Source organism: Excalfactoria chinensis, chromosome 2, assembly GCF_039878825.1.
Source record: "Excalfactoria chinensis isolate bCotChi1 chromosome 2, bCotChi1.hap2, whole genome shotgun sequence".
In the NCBI taxonomy this organism is placed as follows: domain Eukaryota; kingdom Metazoa; phylum Chordata; class Aves; order Galliformes; family Phasianidae; genus Excalfactoria; species Excalfactoria chinensis.
This window is the reverse complement of record NC_092826.1, coordinates 46,638,051-46,654,078: the sequence shown is the minus strand read 5'-3', so window position 1 is coordinate 46,654,078 and position 16,028 is coordinate 46,638,051. Positions and strand designations below refer to the sequence as shown.

The window sequence follows — 16,028 nt, the reverse complement described above, 5'->3', positions numbered from 1 at the left end:
TGTTTTTTTTCTTATGGTACTTCCTTCTATATAAATATTTTGCCCATATAAATTATTATGGTGGGCATTTCGTTCTTAAATCTTTTTCAAATTGCACACTTATTTTTAGAATTTTTATGTATTGTTGTGTTCAAAACAAGGAGGAAAGCCAAATATTTCTAACTCTGATTTTTTTTTCTCTTAAGCTTTCATGAGTTTTTTTTTGTTGTTTTTTTTTTGTTTGTTTGTTTGTTTGTTTGTTTGTTTGTTTGTTTGTTTTGGATATTTCTTATTCCTCCTTGTCAGCTTACCCTTCTCTAGAACAGACCTTTTAAGATTCCCTATGATCAGCTGAGACAAGTTGCGAAGGAATATTTGGTTGATTTTTTTCCCCCAGTTCCTTATTTGCCACTTGTTGACTTTGTGAAAAGTATTACTGAGCAAGTCTTGTTTTCTTAGTTTTATCCCAGAGTGCACTTTGTAGGTGAGCATACTTTTATTGAGCTTTACTCTACTGTTTGTATCTGCCATGTAGGACACAGAGGGCAAATAAATGGTTCCAAGCCACAACTTTCAGTAAGATTAGCTTAGTACATATATCCATAAAATTCATGACCCAGAATGTCATAGGAAGTATTTTAAAAGTGCAATTAGACCCTGTCTCCATTCCTGTACAACCTGTATTGGGCACAAAAGCATAGGAAAGGCTCCAGCTTCCTGTTCTGTTATTCACAATGGGTTGTGCACAGCCTTGCTTAAAAAAGGAATTGCATCTAGCCTAAAAAATAGTTCACAATAAAATGTGCTGCTCCTCACTGACATTTAATTTTGCAGTGTTTCTAAGTGTCTGATTCAAGTTAACTATATATCTTGGGGAAAACAACTAGGCTTTATTTCACACTGTGGCTTTGAACAAAACTCCAGATGATAAACTCAGTTCATGCCAAGAAACAAACTTTATTGTTTCCAAATAAAATATGCCTTTGAAAGAAGTTTATCATTTTAATGTAGAGAGAAATAAAGTGATTTAGCACAAGCACCTTCACTTTTCCTGAATACTTAAAAAATTCTAAATATGGATTGGATACATTTTTTGGTTTTGAATGCACTGAATTTTATTAAAAGCATTACTCAAACTCAACTGTGATATTTTACCAAGTGGTCACTTTTTATGAAAAGAAATATGAATTTAGATTATGAGATGTTTATCTTCTTGTGCATATTTTTGCTTAAATTATTTATGAAGTCACATCTGCCAGGATAAGAAAATTGCACTTTTGGAATCAACACAGCGTTGTGTCATTCCTCAAGGTATCTTGGATTTCTTAAGTGTTAATGGGTATCTCTCTCCAACTCTACTCAAAAGTTTTTGAAACCCAATTTTAAGCATGCAGATATCATCAGTCAGAGCCCTTCTGACTCTGCTGTAGTTGCCACATATTGACTTCAAGGGTCAAAACTGCAGAATGAATTTGATGTGCATTCAAGCATAGCTTGAGTTAAAGCAGCAAAGCAGGGTAGGTCCAAGCTGTTTCATCTCCCTTGTTATGACGAGTTGTTCAACTGGAAACTTCTCAGGCTTATGTGGAGCTGACTGTTAAGACCAGACCTTGATCTTTTATATCACTAGGAAATACAAGTTTCAAATGAAAAATTCCATCTGCATTTCTAAGTGGTTTTTCCCTTTTCTTGGTTCAGAAGTAAAACAAGATCTGGAATTTTCAAAGTTATAAATTGAAATACATGTCAAGTCTTACATCCTATATGTAAATGATTTCTGTAGCGTTAAGGAGTACAGGATGTTAAGACCCTTTCTTGTAAATATTCATCTTTTGATAATAAGAACCTTTGTTCGCACCTGTCTGTAGAGGAATGCAGGAGCAAATGCTGTGCAGTGGATCTCAGGCCTTGCAGAGACCAGTAGGGGAGAGGATCACGTCACTTTTGTAGTTTTGGCTTCAATGGAAGTAGTGAACCCACTCATTTTAGTGGTCTTTGCTTCCTTTCTGCGTGATGGCAGTTCAGCTGAAGGTGCATCCCACTTGCAGCAAGCACAGTCTTAATGGAGATCCAGACTCAGGCAATTGACCACATCATTTTTAGTGAACTGGCCCAAATAACGTTGTTCAAGGTTCTTTATTGTACCAATTATTTAATTTGTAATCCTTAACATCCTGAAATATTTTCCTGTACACACCCTATGTGTGTAAGTGGTAATTGTGTGCACTGGGCAGTGAATATACACTTGCTTGCTATTTTCTTCCAGCAAGTGGCTTTTGTTTTTGTTTCTAATTTAAAGAGAATACTACAAATTTAGTAGTTGGTAGGAAACTAGAGAACGACACTCCAATTTCCTTCTGCATGCAGAGTTTTTTCAGCATTGAAACTCTGCAGAAGCAGAAATATACCTGGGCCAGTACGTGCAGGCATGCCAAAATTCTGTGGTTACTGGATTATTTTGGTCTGGTTGTTCTGCTACTTCAAAGATCTGTTCTTTCTGGACTGAGTTTTTCCATTGCTTCAAAAAACACTATTAGCACTATGTAAGCTCCCAGCATATCACAACAGTGGAAGGGTGAGAGTTAGATCAGCCTTTGGAAGACGTAAGAACTTTCTAAACTCTCCATAATTTTTGCCATTACATTCCACACCATCTAACCTCTGCAATTATTTATGTCATTTTAGTGGAAAACACACTGTACTGGAAAACACCATTTTGTGACTCCTGGCCTTTGAATTACACATCTACTGAACCTTTAAGAATAGTCTTCCTAATTTAAAAATTCCCCTAAAGGAACAATGAAATTAATTGAGATAAGAATTCCACACTGAAATAGCAAACTGCAGTTTTTCTTTCTAACGGTGATTATTTTCCAGATTGTACATTACAATCTATCTGATTCACTTGTGTATAGATTTAATTGTGATGTAAATCATCAGTGAGGATAAGAGCATGTCATACTCTTTTAGAAATACATTTTGGAATGCAAAGGCCTGCTAGAGCAGCATTTCAGCATGAAGTTATTTTGAGGTTTTGGATAAAGTGCTTTTTCAAGGAAAGATTTATATTATTCATAGAACCTGCTAGTAATTTGATGCTGTCAATGAAACTGTGTGGGGTGGGAAGGCTGATATCCAAGCCATGTGTTATCATTTAGTTCAGTATTCAGGCACAAGATTGTGCTTTCCAAATTTTAGGGAAGAAAAAATGTAAGTACCTGATGTACAAGAGACACAAAAGAGCTAAGGTGCATTTCTCATTTCCATTCTCCTGTGTGCTGAGAACTGTATCTACACCTTTAATGAAAAATGCATATTTGTGGCATGAATTGTTGGAAATCTTGAATTTGGAAATCATTTTTTCTTAAATGTATATCTTTAAATGTCTAGGTGAACATACAAAATCTTTTCCATTTTGACGTAAATTCATATCCTTTGTTGACACAACCTGCTTCCAGTGCATCCTGTTACATGTGCAAACAGTAGCTAATATATGGATCTCACAGTAATGAAAGTGAATTCTGGAAGTTAATGTGACAGCAGCTTTGGTACTGAGCTGAAAATTATGAAGAAATGTCTATACATTCCTGTACTTCTTCAAAGATAAAGCAGTATCTTGGTATTCTATAGTCCATTCTTTGCTGTCCGTGAAGAGGCTGGGTATTCAAAGTTACTTCATTCTGCTAAAAAAAAAAGGTACAATGCAAAACGGTTCTCAGGAACTTAAAATGTGACATGCTGCACAGTTTCAATGGTGCTGCTCAACAGAGAACTTTGGCTGTAGCACCATATTGCAGCAACACTCCCAGTGGTCTATGACAGGCTAGTACTGCTAAGCCTATCCAAATCTGCCAAATGATGTACCTCCCAGTAGAGACAGCAAAGGTCATATGATTGAATCAGAAACAGTGTTTGTATATACGTAGAATAAGACTCAGGAGATTGTTCCTTATTCCTCTTTGTTTCCTGCACATGCATATCCTCGTGTATGAGCATAAGATGAGGGGGTTGGGGAAGATATGCCTACTCCCTCAGTCCTGAAGCTACTCTTTAAGTTCAAAATTTCTAAGTGAAATCTTGGAATTGGACAGAACATCTCAAAAGCAAAGCCATTTCTGTGAGAGGTGATAGATACAGCCTCTGGAAACAGACCACAGGCTGCCTGTTTTCAGACTGAAGAGCAATTGGAAGAGATTTGGACATGACTTTTCCTGGAAGTTGTTCTTTCAGAGAGAGGCAGTTCTCTGTTAAGTCAGTGTTAACTGCTGATGAGAGAGCATTTTCTGCTCTGAGAGAGAGCTCAGTTACCATGAGAGAAGAGGATTTCATACAAAATGTTCCTTACCACTCACGACGTTCTTCAGCAGGGTGCTGATCTGGGCACTTGACAGCAGTGTTATGATGGAAACCAATACAACTTTCTGGCTCACTCTCCAGAAAGGGCTAAGTAACTGGAATCCTTTGTTTGTTATTTCTTGCTTGATTAATGCGTATGGTTCCTAGAATTCCACTCTTGAATGAAAAGATATTTTTATTTAAAAAATAAAAAAATAAAAAAGGATAATCAGGACGTAAAATAATTTCCTCTGTAATGGAGTAAAATCTTAACCATTAATATATTGTTACCATGTCTTTCACAATTTAAAGTGTGCAGGGACTTTCCGTTCAGTGTAAAACTTGAGAAAGTGATTATTTTTTATTATTATTATTTTCATGTGCTGATGGGTTCCTTTCTTTTTCCTGCATTCTTTTTGATTTAGTATGAGTAACACTTTAAAATGTGTCAAGAGTTACTCTAACTCAGCAGTGTGCACTGACCCTGAAATCCAGTGATCATTTACAAATTTAAACAGAAAACCACATTCTTTTAATGCAAAATCCTATCTCCCTTCGACTTCTTAGCACAGATTTTCTTCATTTTGCTATGTTTTTAAAGCACTTAATGCTTTTCCATTGAGAAGAGCTTTATCTATTATTTATCTATAGCTTCAAGCAGCCTCTTTGCATGCTTCTTTCAAACACAAGGCAGCCAGCACTACTTCAGTAAGAGTAAGCTTTGTGGACCATAAGACTTCATTTAAAAGTTTTCAAATGGCATGTATTTGTACAGACTTAATCCTAATGCTTGATTTTCATAAAATGGTTTCGCTTAGGAAAGTGCACATGTAAATACTTTGGGAGGAGGTTAATGAACTTATTTGCTCCTTTCTCTATAGTATGTATATTCAAACAAACAAACAAAAAACCCTATTATGAGATCTTTCCCAGAACGCGTAGAGAGCAAAATTTGTTTCTCACAATATTAGCAAAATGGAAATATCATAACAAGTTGCAGATATGTTGTTAACAGATTCTGAGGCAGTTGTTTTACTAATGTTCAGTCATAAAAACAAAACACCTTTTGGAGAAATACACGTCACTTCTAAAGTGATGCCTCCTACTTATTTGCATGGAAACTACAACAGATACAAAGAGTACAATAATGCTATTTGATAGAGCAAATTCTCAGATACAAAACACTACTTTTCAGCATTGTTGCCACCATTAGTTATACATTTTCACAGTCGATGAATGAGAGTCTGCATGGCTGCCTGGAATGTGTCTCGTCTTTTTTCATCTCTGTTGCTACTGCTGAAATGCACAGTCCGTCATCTCACTGTGCTCACATCCACTGTTTGGTCTCCGTAAGATAGGAGGCATTACTCTCAGAGCAGTCCTACTTGTGAAAGAGGAGCAAATAGGAAATATTCTAATTGACTAACTCTTCCAGACCAACCACTCCCACAAGCTGTATCAGCAGTGACCCTTCTGATGAGCCAAGGCGCATGTGCCAGACACTGGTCCAGTCCAAAGACTGGCTACAGACACGCTAATCTATTCAGAGACTGCTATTCCCTTGGCTTTCTCACTGGAGAACTTCACAATTTGATATTAGATGTCTGCAGAGATCATAATGCTATTTGAACTGTGTGGGATGTGGAATTCCACTTTTCTGGGGAAACAGTGGTGCTTTTAGCATCTGTCCCTCCTCTCTGAACAGAGTAAAGTTTCTCACGAGAGATGCTCCCTTTCTCAGGGGAAATGATGAAATAGGTCCCCAGTGTTACTTAATTTTTTCATTCCTTAGTAGATAATATTCGTAAAGAGTTATTTTTTGTTTATCTATAGCATAAAAATAATTGTCTGTTCACACTCCTTGCTTTATTCTCCCAGTTGAGTGGCATATTTACATAAATATGTTGGACTTAGGCCAAATTGAAATCAGAATGTGATATTGAATATGCCTCTGATCTGCCATCCAGATATGTCCCCAATCAAGAACCTGTCTCCCTCAACTCCTTATCAGAGCCAGACTCTGGATGAATAATAAATAGTCACTATTTTTCTGGTTTTGTGAACTTTCCATAGAGATACTGAGAATATATTAAATTACCTTTTTCTTAAATAGTTCTCTTAATAACTCTTGATTCTGTTTGTAGGTATCTCACAATACATTTTTGTAGAAGTTGTAGATTTGTATTTAAAACATCCTAGGAACTTACAATGAAGGGCACTATTTGTTAAATAAATAAATAACTAAATCTGCCATCTTAAATTAAGTATACATGCATTAAAATATGCTTTTGAAACTACAGGAGGAATGGAAAATTAATAGTTGTTTCTTTATCCGTTTTAGGACACTCTGAATAAATGCTGTGTAGTTAGAAGCATTATTTTTCAAATACTTTACAGTAAAACAATGAAGGTGCCTAAAAGAATATACAAAATAAACAGCTTATCATGACATAAAAGTGGGCTTTATTCCTAATGTTCAGGATTGGAATTGCTGCTCTAACTTAATCCCAGACTGCATCAAAGAGAGCTCTTGGAAAACAGCTCCATTGACAGAGAAAAAGGAAATATTTCTGTCTTCCACTCAGATCGCTTCAAAACCCTTTGCAACAAAATCTTGGTTTTTGTTTTTTGTTGCTTTTTGTTGTTTTCTTTTTCCCCCTAGCAGCTGCCATCTGTGTTTTGGATTTTATTAAGTGAATTTGTTTCCCTGAACAAAACAAAACATCATTTGGGCTACAAAACTGAGTAGACAGGTGGTCTTCATAAAAGATATTTTTCCCATTGTGCTCTATACCACCATTTAGTCTAATTATCCCTATCATCTCACTCCTCATACTGCGATTTTTTTCCCCCTAGAGGAAAGCAAATAACGGCACTTCTTTTTGAGACCAAAGAATTAACTTGGAAATCATGCAAAAAAAAATAACACTGCCCATTGGTAGCCGTACAGAAATGCTTGGCAATAAAATAAAGGCTGCAAAAAGGGCATTTAAATCTAGTCAATTTGTAAGGGAAAAATAAAACATCTAAACTATTTTCAGGTTCTGTGCTTGTCGTTTAGTTTCTCTGGCAGTTCACACTAGCTTTTTATGAGCATCCATATTAGAAGTATGAATTTAAGAGTAACGTTCATTCAGTTGTGGAGGATGTTCTGTCCGGGGCTGTGAGAAGAGTGCTGCATGTCAGGCATTGACAAAAAGTTTCATTGCTTACTTCCATGAAAAGAGAGATTACTGTGTTGTGATCTCATAGCTTAGCTATTGATAATTCTTTTATCTCTACTTCTTTCCTTCTCTCCCTATGCCAAAATTACTACAATAATTTATTTAGCAATGAAATCTAAGTATCTGCTCTATCGATGTAATTCAATTCACAAAGTCATGGAGCCATAGAAAGGTTTTAAAGGGATCGTTAAGCCCACCCAGTCCCACCTTGTGCTATGGGCTGCCCCCCAGCAGCTCAGCTGCCCAGGGCCCCATCCAACCTGGCCTTGAGTGCCTCCAGGGATGGGGCACCACAGCCTCTCTGGGCAGCTGTGCCAGCACCTCACCACATTCTGAATAAAAAAATTCCTCCTAATATCTAATCAAAATCTCTTTACTTTAAAACCATTCCCCATTGTCCTATCATTATTGGACTGTGTAAAAAGTTGGTCTCCCTCTTGATTATAAGCTCCTTTCATGCTCTGGAAGGCTGCAGTGATGTGTCCCTGAAGCCTTCTTTTCTCTGTACTGAAGAAGCTCAGGTCTCTCAGCCTTTCTTCATAGGAGAGGCACTCCAGCCCTCTGAACATCTTTGTGGCCCTCCTCTGAACCTGCTCCAACATCTCCACATCTTTCTTATTCTGGAGCCCCAGTACTGGGCACAGTTTAGAGATAAGAATGTAATGTGAGACCATATCAAAGACCATGCATAAGTCCAGATTAATGACATCAGTCACTCTTTGTATATTGATGCTATCTCTCCATCAATAAAGGCCACCAGAGTAATCGAGCACGACCATCAAATATATCCACTACTGTGCATCCCCAAAGAAAATTTTACAGCCCATTACAGCTGGCTCCCTTTTATGAAATGCTGAGAATGCCAAGAGCAACCTCTGAGATGAATTGCTAAGTGTTTAATTTGGCTTTTAAAGAACAGAGAAAATAAAGCCTGGGCCAAGTTTGATGACTTTCAGTTGTCTTTCTGAAAAAATAAGCTCAGGTTTCAGGTGCTTCGGTCCCTCAAATGCTAAATAAAATACATCAGTTTTAATGCATGTCTCCATATGTTCACTTTCTAAAAATATGCTTTCTAGAAGTATTCATGCTCATTACTTTTGAAACTGTTAAAAAAGAAAATTCCATCAAATGACTGTGTGCAAAAAGTGAAAACTTCAAGTGTCTAGACATGATTAGAGTTAACAAAAATATGTGTAAATGCACTGTGTGTATTTAAGTCCACATGGTGATTTTCACTACTTTTTATTAGAGCAGTCTCTCAACTCAGTGTCACTGAAGTGGCTAAGACATGAGAACAAGGACATTTTTAGTAGAGCATAGGATGCTACTATGTGGGAAATGCCATGAAGCAAGCCTGGATTAAAAAAGAGAACAACTGCAATGGGAGTTTAATTCCCCACTTAGTGAATTGATCCATTTTATAATTGTTTTAGTTATATAAATGAAGGAAGAGAGTACTGCACAGGCCTTGTGGTCATGCTATAGTTATCTTCATTTTAATAGAGGAATGGTGATTTTGTTAAAACACCACAGTCCTACTGATAGGAAAGGGAAGGGCAAATGAAATTCTTCTGTGTCAGGTAAAGTCGGGTTCTTCTGATATATAATCATAAAACCTACAGGCACTGAATAAATCCTTCTTCACACAGTATTAAAGAGGCTGAACAAAGATCTGTTGCCAGCTTGTCCTGAATCATTGCACAGTTTAGGAATAGTAACCAGAACAACCAAACTCAAACTGAAACAAAATGGAATCTGCAAAATGGATCAGAGAGTCTGGGCACAAAGATTGTCATGTTAGACACTGGGCAAAGGGTTTCACAACATATATCATGAAAATATATTAGGTGGTGTCACGAGATATTGCCTAATATTATAATTTAGTCTTCATCTCTCAAAAAATAGCAAATGTGGGAATATCAGGACATTTGTACAGATGAAAGCTGTGGGGAACAGGTAGTATTGAATTAGTGAATTACTGATGTAAATGTTGCTCCATGCTCCAGAAGTTCCATGCAGCCCAGGAGAGGCCCACAGAGGAGCAGGCTGTCCCCCTGCAGCTCACAGGCACCATGCAGAGCAGATCTCCCCATGCAGTCGTGAAGAAGCCCCCAGTGTAGCAGTAGAAGAGGCTTGAAGAAGATACAGAGCATGGTGAGCATGGCATGGGTCAGAGCTGCAGCCTATGGAGAGCAGCCCATAGTGTGGCAGGAGGGCTTGGCAGTCAGAAAAATATAACTCACCACAATTACTCACTGTCCTTTTTACCATGTGGTAGGTAGCACACCTGCTGAGTGCCCTTCCATCACTTACATTGTAGTCACTTTGTTTTATACTGACACTTAGTGAACACCCTGAAATATTTACAGAATTACCAGGGCTGAATGGCTTTCAAATACTTCCCAGAAACTGTTGCACAGCAAATATTAATCACTGTGACTTTTTTTAGATGAGGATCATTCATCTTTTCTGCAATTCTTTATCTGTCTAAGAATCTGATAGCAGAATAATTCTTCCTTTTCATAAAGCAACGTAGCTTTCTTGAGATGCTTTTTTAATTGTATACATAAGCTATTTTTGAAACACTATAGACAGTATATAGAAGTTGTGTATGTGAGAAAGTTCTATAACGTATATAAAGCACCCATATATTCAAGATATATATATTTTAAAAGCTGTTGTTGCATAGTCTTGTGTGTCCAAAACATTTGCATTACATTTGCAAATGTGAGTACTCCCAGGGGCTGAGAGTCCATGCAAATGGAGTGGTTAAAAACTAAGTCTCACCAGGTTCCAGTCTCATAAGAATGATAAAGAGTGTTCAGCAAATTCTATGTCCGTATTTTAAAGCACAAAGGTGATAATGCACATAATTTTCAGAAAAACCCACATTTTTTAAAATGGGCTAAATAACATATTTGCAAAAGTTTTGCTTGCAAAAATATTGACATTCTTTTGGCTGAAACTTTCAAGGGCAGTCCAAAGCACGGGAGAAACTCCTAGTACTGGAAAACATTGGCCCTTATGCACAAAATTGTGTTAAAGTCATAAGTAACTGGAAAGAAAGCATTCTAAGGTAATTGGCAGACACTGTAGTAACTGCTGCTGTTAGTCTCATTCATAAAAAACACAATTGCATGGCACAGAATTTTCATAAACCCTGTTTCATATGATGACATGGTCATGTCATCAAGCTTTTTTTTTCCAGTATTTCCAATGAGTTCTCTAGCAGTGTGCAAGTCAGGGCAGAGTTGGGACCCCTGTCAGTTGTCCCCACACCCAGTGCCTTCAAGTTTAATGATGCTCTTGGCTCAGTGCTTGCCTGGTCACAGCTAGAACTAGAGCTATAAATGGATGGGTAGGAGTCAAAAAAAAAAAAAAAAAAAAAAAAGAGACTTCTGCTTACAAGCACCTTTCACAGCTGTTGCTTAAATATGAACATTCTTCTGAACCTCTAATTTTTAAAATATATTTCAGAGCAGTTATATACATGTCTTCTAACAGCAGCAAATGCATGCTGTGGAAGGGGCTTTCTTCCTCACCAACATCTTGGTTTCCTCTGTGAAAAATGCAGCATTTGAGCCACCAAATTTCAAGTTTATTTTAGTTTTTAAGGACACATCTGAGCATAGACAAGGAGAGAAAGGAAAGTGGCAGCTATAGCAAGGTTTTAAATGTTGTTGGTACCTGCTATATACTGAAATTGGCAGTGCAGAACTGAAATTTGGCTGTGGAATCTGATAATCATACTTGCAATACCAAAAAGTTGTTATTAATGTTTATTGACACACAGAAAGCTTGAAACGGTCCAGTAAAGCCTTGGAGAAGACATACAAAACAATTTTTCAGTTCATCAGGAGATTTGAATGTGTGTTGTATAAACATTTTCATATCTAGCTTATACCATATTCAGTACTGTGTAGTTTCTCTTGTATTAGGGCTGCAGGACCTGACAAAAATGAAGTGATGTGAAGCGTGAACCTGAATGTATGTCCTTACTCCTGTAAATCTGAGAGTGTTTTGTGAATGCCACCGCCATGTGAATAAAGCACAGTTAAGAGCACATTGCTTTGAACTCTTCCCACAAGCAGTATGCAAGTAACAGAAAAATTCAGCAACCTGCTGTTATCATCCGTCACAGTTCAGTTCTCCTTCCTTGTTATTTATTCCTCGGTTGCCGTTGATGATGTATATTTTCCTGAGGTACTTGCAGTGCTAGTGGCAATCCATAGGTGCTTCTGTGGTGGCAGTAAATCTTGCTGTAATCTACTTTTCTACTTTTTAATTTCAGACTTTATGCTTCAGGTTCAGTGCTTATGGCTTTGTAAGAAGAAACTGACTTCTTCTTGGAAAGGGATGAAACTAAGAGAGCAGCATGGGCTTTTAAGGGTTATTCTATGGACCTCACATTCATTTGGCCAAAATGAAAAGATTAAGGGGCTGCAGCATGAGATAATAAAACAGAGGCTTTAAGCAAGCCCTCCAATTTAAATCCATGGAATTCACCAAATCTTGGGGAAGAAAGTAAAAATGACAAAGGTTTGTATGCCAAGTATATGTATTGATTTGGCCCTTGCTTCTGTGTAACACACTAAGCCTGTTACAACCATTATAAATACATTTATGGAAGTCTGACATTTTTCTGTAAGGTGAAAGTGTAAGTCAGTGTAGGTGTTGTAGTAATTTACAACATAGTTTTTCTACAGATTCTGTACTATCATAAGATGATCAATAGATTTATTTTTAGTGTAATCGGTAATGGTTATACAAATATATTAGTGATATAAGTGTTTTGCAGTATAAATGTTTCGTTGCTTCACTAGATAAGAAGTATAGCTGTGGGTTTTCCTTCTTTTTTCTTTTCAATAGACAAAGAACTTATCCATTGAATTCCTTCCCAAAACCACATTAATTGTAATTGCCAAAAGTGGCAAGAGGCTGAGAGCAATTTTTTTTTTTTTTTTTTTTTTTTAATCTGACTTTCTGTACTGCAGATTCAATCTTATTGCACATTCCAACTATTGAAATGCAATAGTAAATTACAAGCAGAGGCACATTCCACTGAACAAGTAGTCAGACTCCAACAATGGATGTCTTTTAAGACTGTGGGTTGTTTATTTTTTCTTATTTTATTCCTTATTGTGAAAGAAATGGGAGATTTAAAGCATCCTTTAAAAACTGAGCTGCCAGTTTCATTTAACTTCCTACTGTCATGGATGTTTCTCTGTGGATGTCAAGATTTGATTCCCAGAAGGCTGTATGGAATTTCTTGTGTCTGTGTTGCACCACTGCTCCTTGAAAGCTGCTACATCAAGGTTAGCAGGAGGACAGATGGGCGGGGAGGAATGCCATGAACAGCACGTGAGAAACTGTGATTCATCATTTTCAGTCTGCCTGCCATCTTTAAATACTTAGGAGTCCCTTTTTGTCTTTCAAACCACTGAAGGGACCTGGTATTCCATACATAATTTGGGAATCAGGAAAGAAATTAGTTGAGCAATACTTTCTTACTAAAAAAAGCCCTACATTAACAAACAGGAACATACATCAATAAATGCTAAATTACAATTAAAACATGCTGACTGCAAATTTCATTTTGTTTTTCTTAGGAATTAACTAAGGTGGTCTTGAATAAAGGGTAAAATTGCAAGCTTCAAATTCTTCTAACCACCGAGGACTGTAGGGTGTAAAATAAGGTTTCCATTTCAGACTGCAAAATTCCCCGAAGGATTATCCAATACTTAGAAGACCAGTGCTTCCAAATCTGTTAGGTACATGAATATTCATGAAGGTGATGAGTAAGAACATGTGTGAATGTGTTTGCAGTGTCATGAATATGGCAAACAGACTTGTTCGAGATAATGTAATGCATAAATCACAAACATCTCTGCCTCTTGGGAATGCATTGTATGTGTGCATTCTTAAACAGATAATCATCGTGGCATTAGAAGATATTCAAGAATATTTTTGTAGTTCTGATGTTTTGCAGTTTGTTGTGCACTAAACTCATCATGGTGTTGGTATCATTGGCTAACAGACTTCATCCAGTACAGCTAAAGATTAGTATTAATGAACCTTAAAGAAGTTGACAGTTTAATTCATGTTCTTTCCAAGGCTTGCTTTCTTTAGTGAAGCATCATAACAGTCCCTTTACTACAAATGATAAGATTATACTTGGGAGCACAATGCTCAGTGCAGCCAGGAGCTGTTCAGAAAATACCTGTATCCAAAGTCAAGAGTTTTAAGCTCAGCTGCTCCCAGTAGGGTTTTGCTACGACCTCTTTAAACATGCCTATTTTTGCGTACCCAGTCTGGAGTGATCTTCATTCCAATATTTCCATGTGCAAGCAGTGACTAACTTTTGTGTGTAGGAACAAGCAAAAAGGATGTGAAGACCTGCCAGAACACTTTGGTTCCTATAATTAATATGTTAAATCCTGAATATTTGTTTTCTGAATTATAGATAATATAGAGAGTGTTTCCAGGACATGTTTAAAAGATATTTTGCTTAGAATAATTACTATTATATAAAAATATTAACAGTTGTCAGTGCTGAATGATGATTCTAGCAAAGACTGTGATGGGTCTTGCTGAATGCTGTATGTAATATGTTTTGCTTAATAATAAGCATATATAGTGATATGCAGTTTCTTTTTCAAACCGTGCCTAAAGCTGTATACTTGAGGATTGTAAGTTGGAAGTACTCTTTTACTGAAATTGTACAGACTTAATTCTTTAATTTCATTTTTACAGAACTTTTAAGCATTTTAAAAAAAGAAATTTGATACCTAACATGACCACTGACATGATATTTCTCTCTATTAATTGAAAAAATATCTATTTAAAGCATGCTGTATAATAAGGCTTTTAGCCTATAAGAAAGACAGCAGTAGTAGTTTGCCAGAAATAAACATTGCATGTGTTTGCCATTTACATTGCAGCTAGCACAGTTCTTTCCTCTGAGATTCCTCTGGCTTACTGGTAATAACTAAAAAGTTCTTAATCAAATTGCTCTTGTGTGCTGCCAGTGCAAAAGAAAATTCAATTAATGTGCCAAGAAAATGGAAGATAGTCACTAAAAGAATATCTCAAGTTCTGCAAGGTTAGAATGAACACTTTGTCCTCTATTACACAAATATTTATAGTTAGGAACTTATATTTGCAAATAGATTGATTTGCATAATATTATTCAAAGTAGTAAAGTTAATCGTGTGTTTGCAGAATGATGTATGTGTATGTTAACATTGTTTGACTTGGCATTCAATTTTTGTCCCATTTTATATTCTGATTCTTGTTTAAAGTGGAACAAATGTACAGGTACCTGATTGCCATCATAGCTTATTATTTGGAAACCATCCTAAAACTCATAGTTATAATATGGGTTACATACTGGGATACAAATAATGAGATCAGCTTTAAAAGAAGAAATATATTACATAACCACATTTTTAGTTCATTTGGGGCTGACAAAAGTTACCAACTTTGTCAGAAGCACATGACAGTGTATTCTGGTTTTTGTATTTTCATCAACATACAGCAACTGTAAATATTAAATGACAGTTGAAATAACTTTCCACAAGGAAAACACATAGCAAGGTATTACACAGTTCAGTCACTTTGCAAATAGATGCTGTCAGTGCAGAACATACCAGAATCTAGAATGTCTCTAGAGAGACCAGAGCTAGGTCATTTGTTGTTCTGTGTACCCTGTGGCTTTTGTATGAGCTTGGGATTGATGTTCCTCTAAAGAAAACAAAACTTGAAAGATCCATTTCAGTCAAAGACAAAGTTTTCTCTTTGGAAAGATTCAGAACAATTTTTGCAGAGGGCAGCATTTATCTTTCTACTGGGAAGGTCGTGGAGAGCAGACTTGGAGCACGCTGCTGACATGCTGCCTGCCTGAGTTGTAACAGAATGAAAAGCCTCAGCAGTGTCATCTGTTGCAGGAATTTCGCAGAACTGTCAGTTTTGTTCACAGAAGGGAAGGGTATTCTGCTTCTCACATCACGGTCTTAGATGTGTAATCACAGATCGCATGAAGGTTTTTGCTAGGGAAGTACAGAGGAACCACACAGGTGCACAAGGCAGCAGGAGACTCTTTCATGGAAGTTGTCTAAGTCCAGGAGGTTACTTGCAATAGAAATATTTTTTCCACTGAAAAAAACTAGACTAAATATGCATGGGCTATGTGCTTAGCTAATCTAGTCTGATGGCAGAAAGCCTAAACTATCCATATGCTCGCCGTGGTCTGGAATTGCAGAGGCATGCTGACAATTTGGCGATTGTGACTGTTCCTGTGGGCGTCACTGAGACATTCCTGTTTCACTTCATCTCTCTGCTATCATATGATGTTCTGGGAAGTTGTGTACATTCTGTATCTTCATGCTTCACAGAGAATGCCGTTGCATATTCTGAACTCCAAGAAGTCAAGAGATATGTACCACAAGGTGTAACTGACTGGGAGATGAAAGACAAAAGCTTTTCTCAGGC

General features: G+C 36.9%; 1 protein-coding gene across 3 annotated transcripts in view; it reads left to right on the top strand.

Annotated features, from left to right (window-relative positions):
* The window catches only part of DLGAP1 (DLG associated protein 1), a 375,465-nt gene that overhangs the window by 209,519 nt on the left and 149,918 nt on the right, over window positions 1–16,028 (top strand). The gene's annotated exons all lie outside the window — the stretch shown is intronic.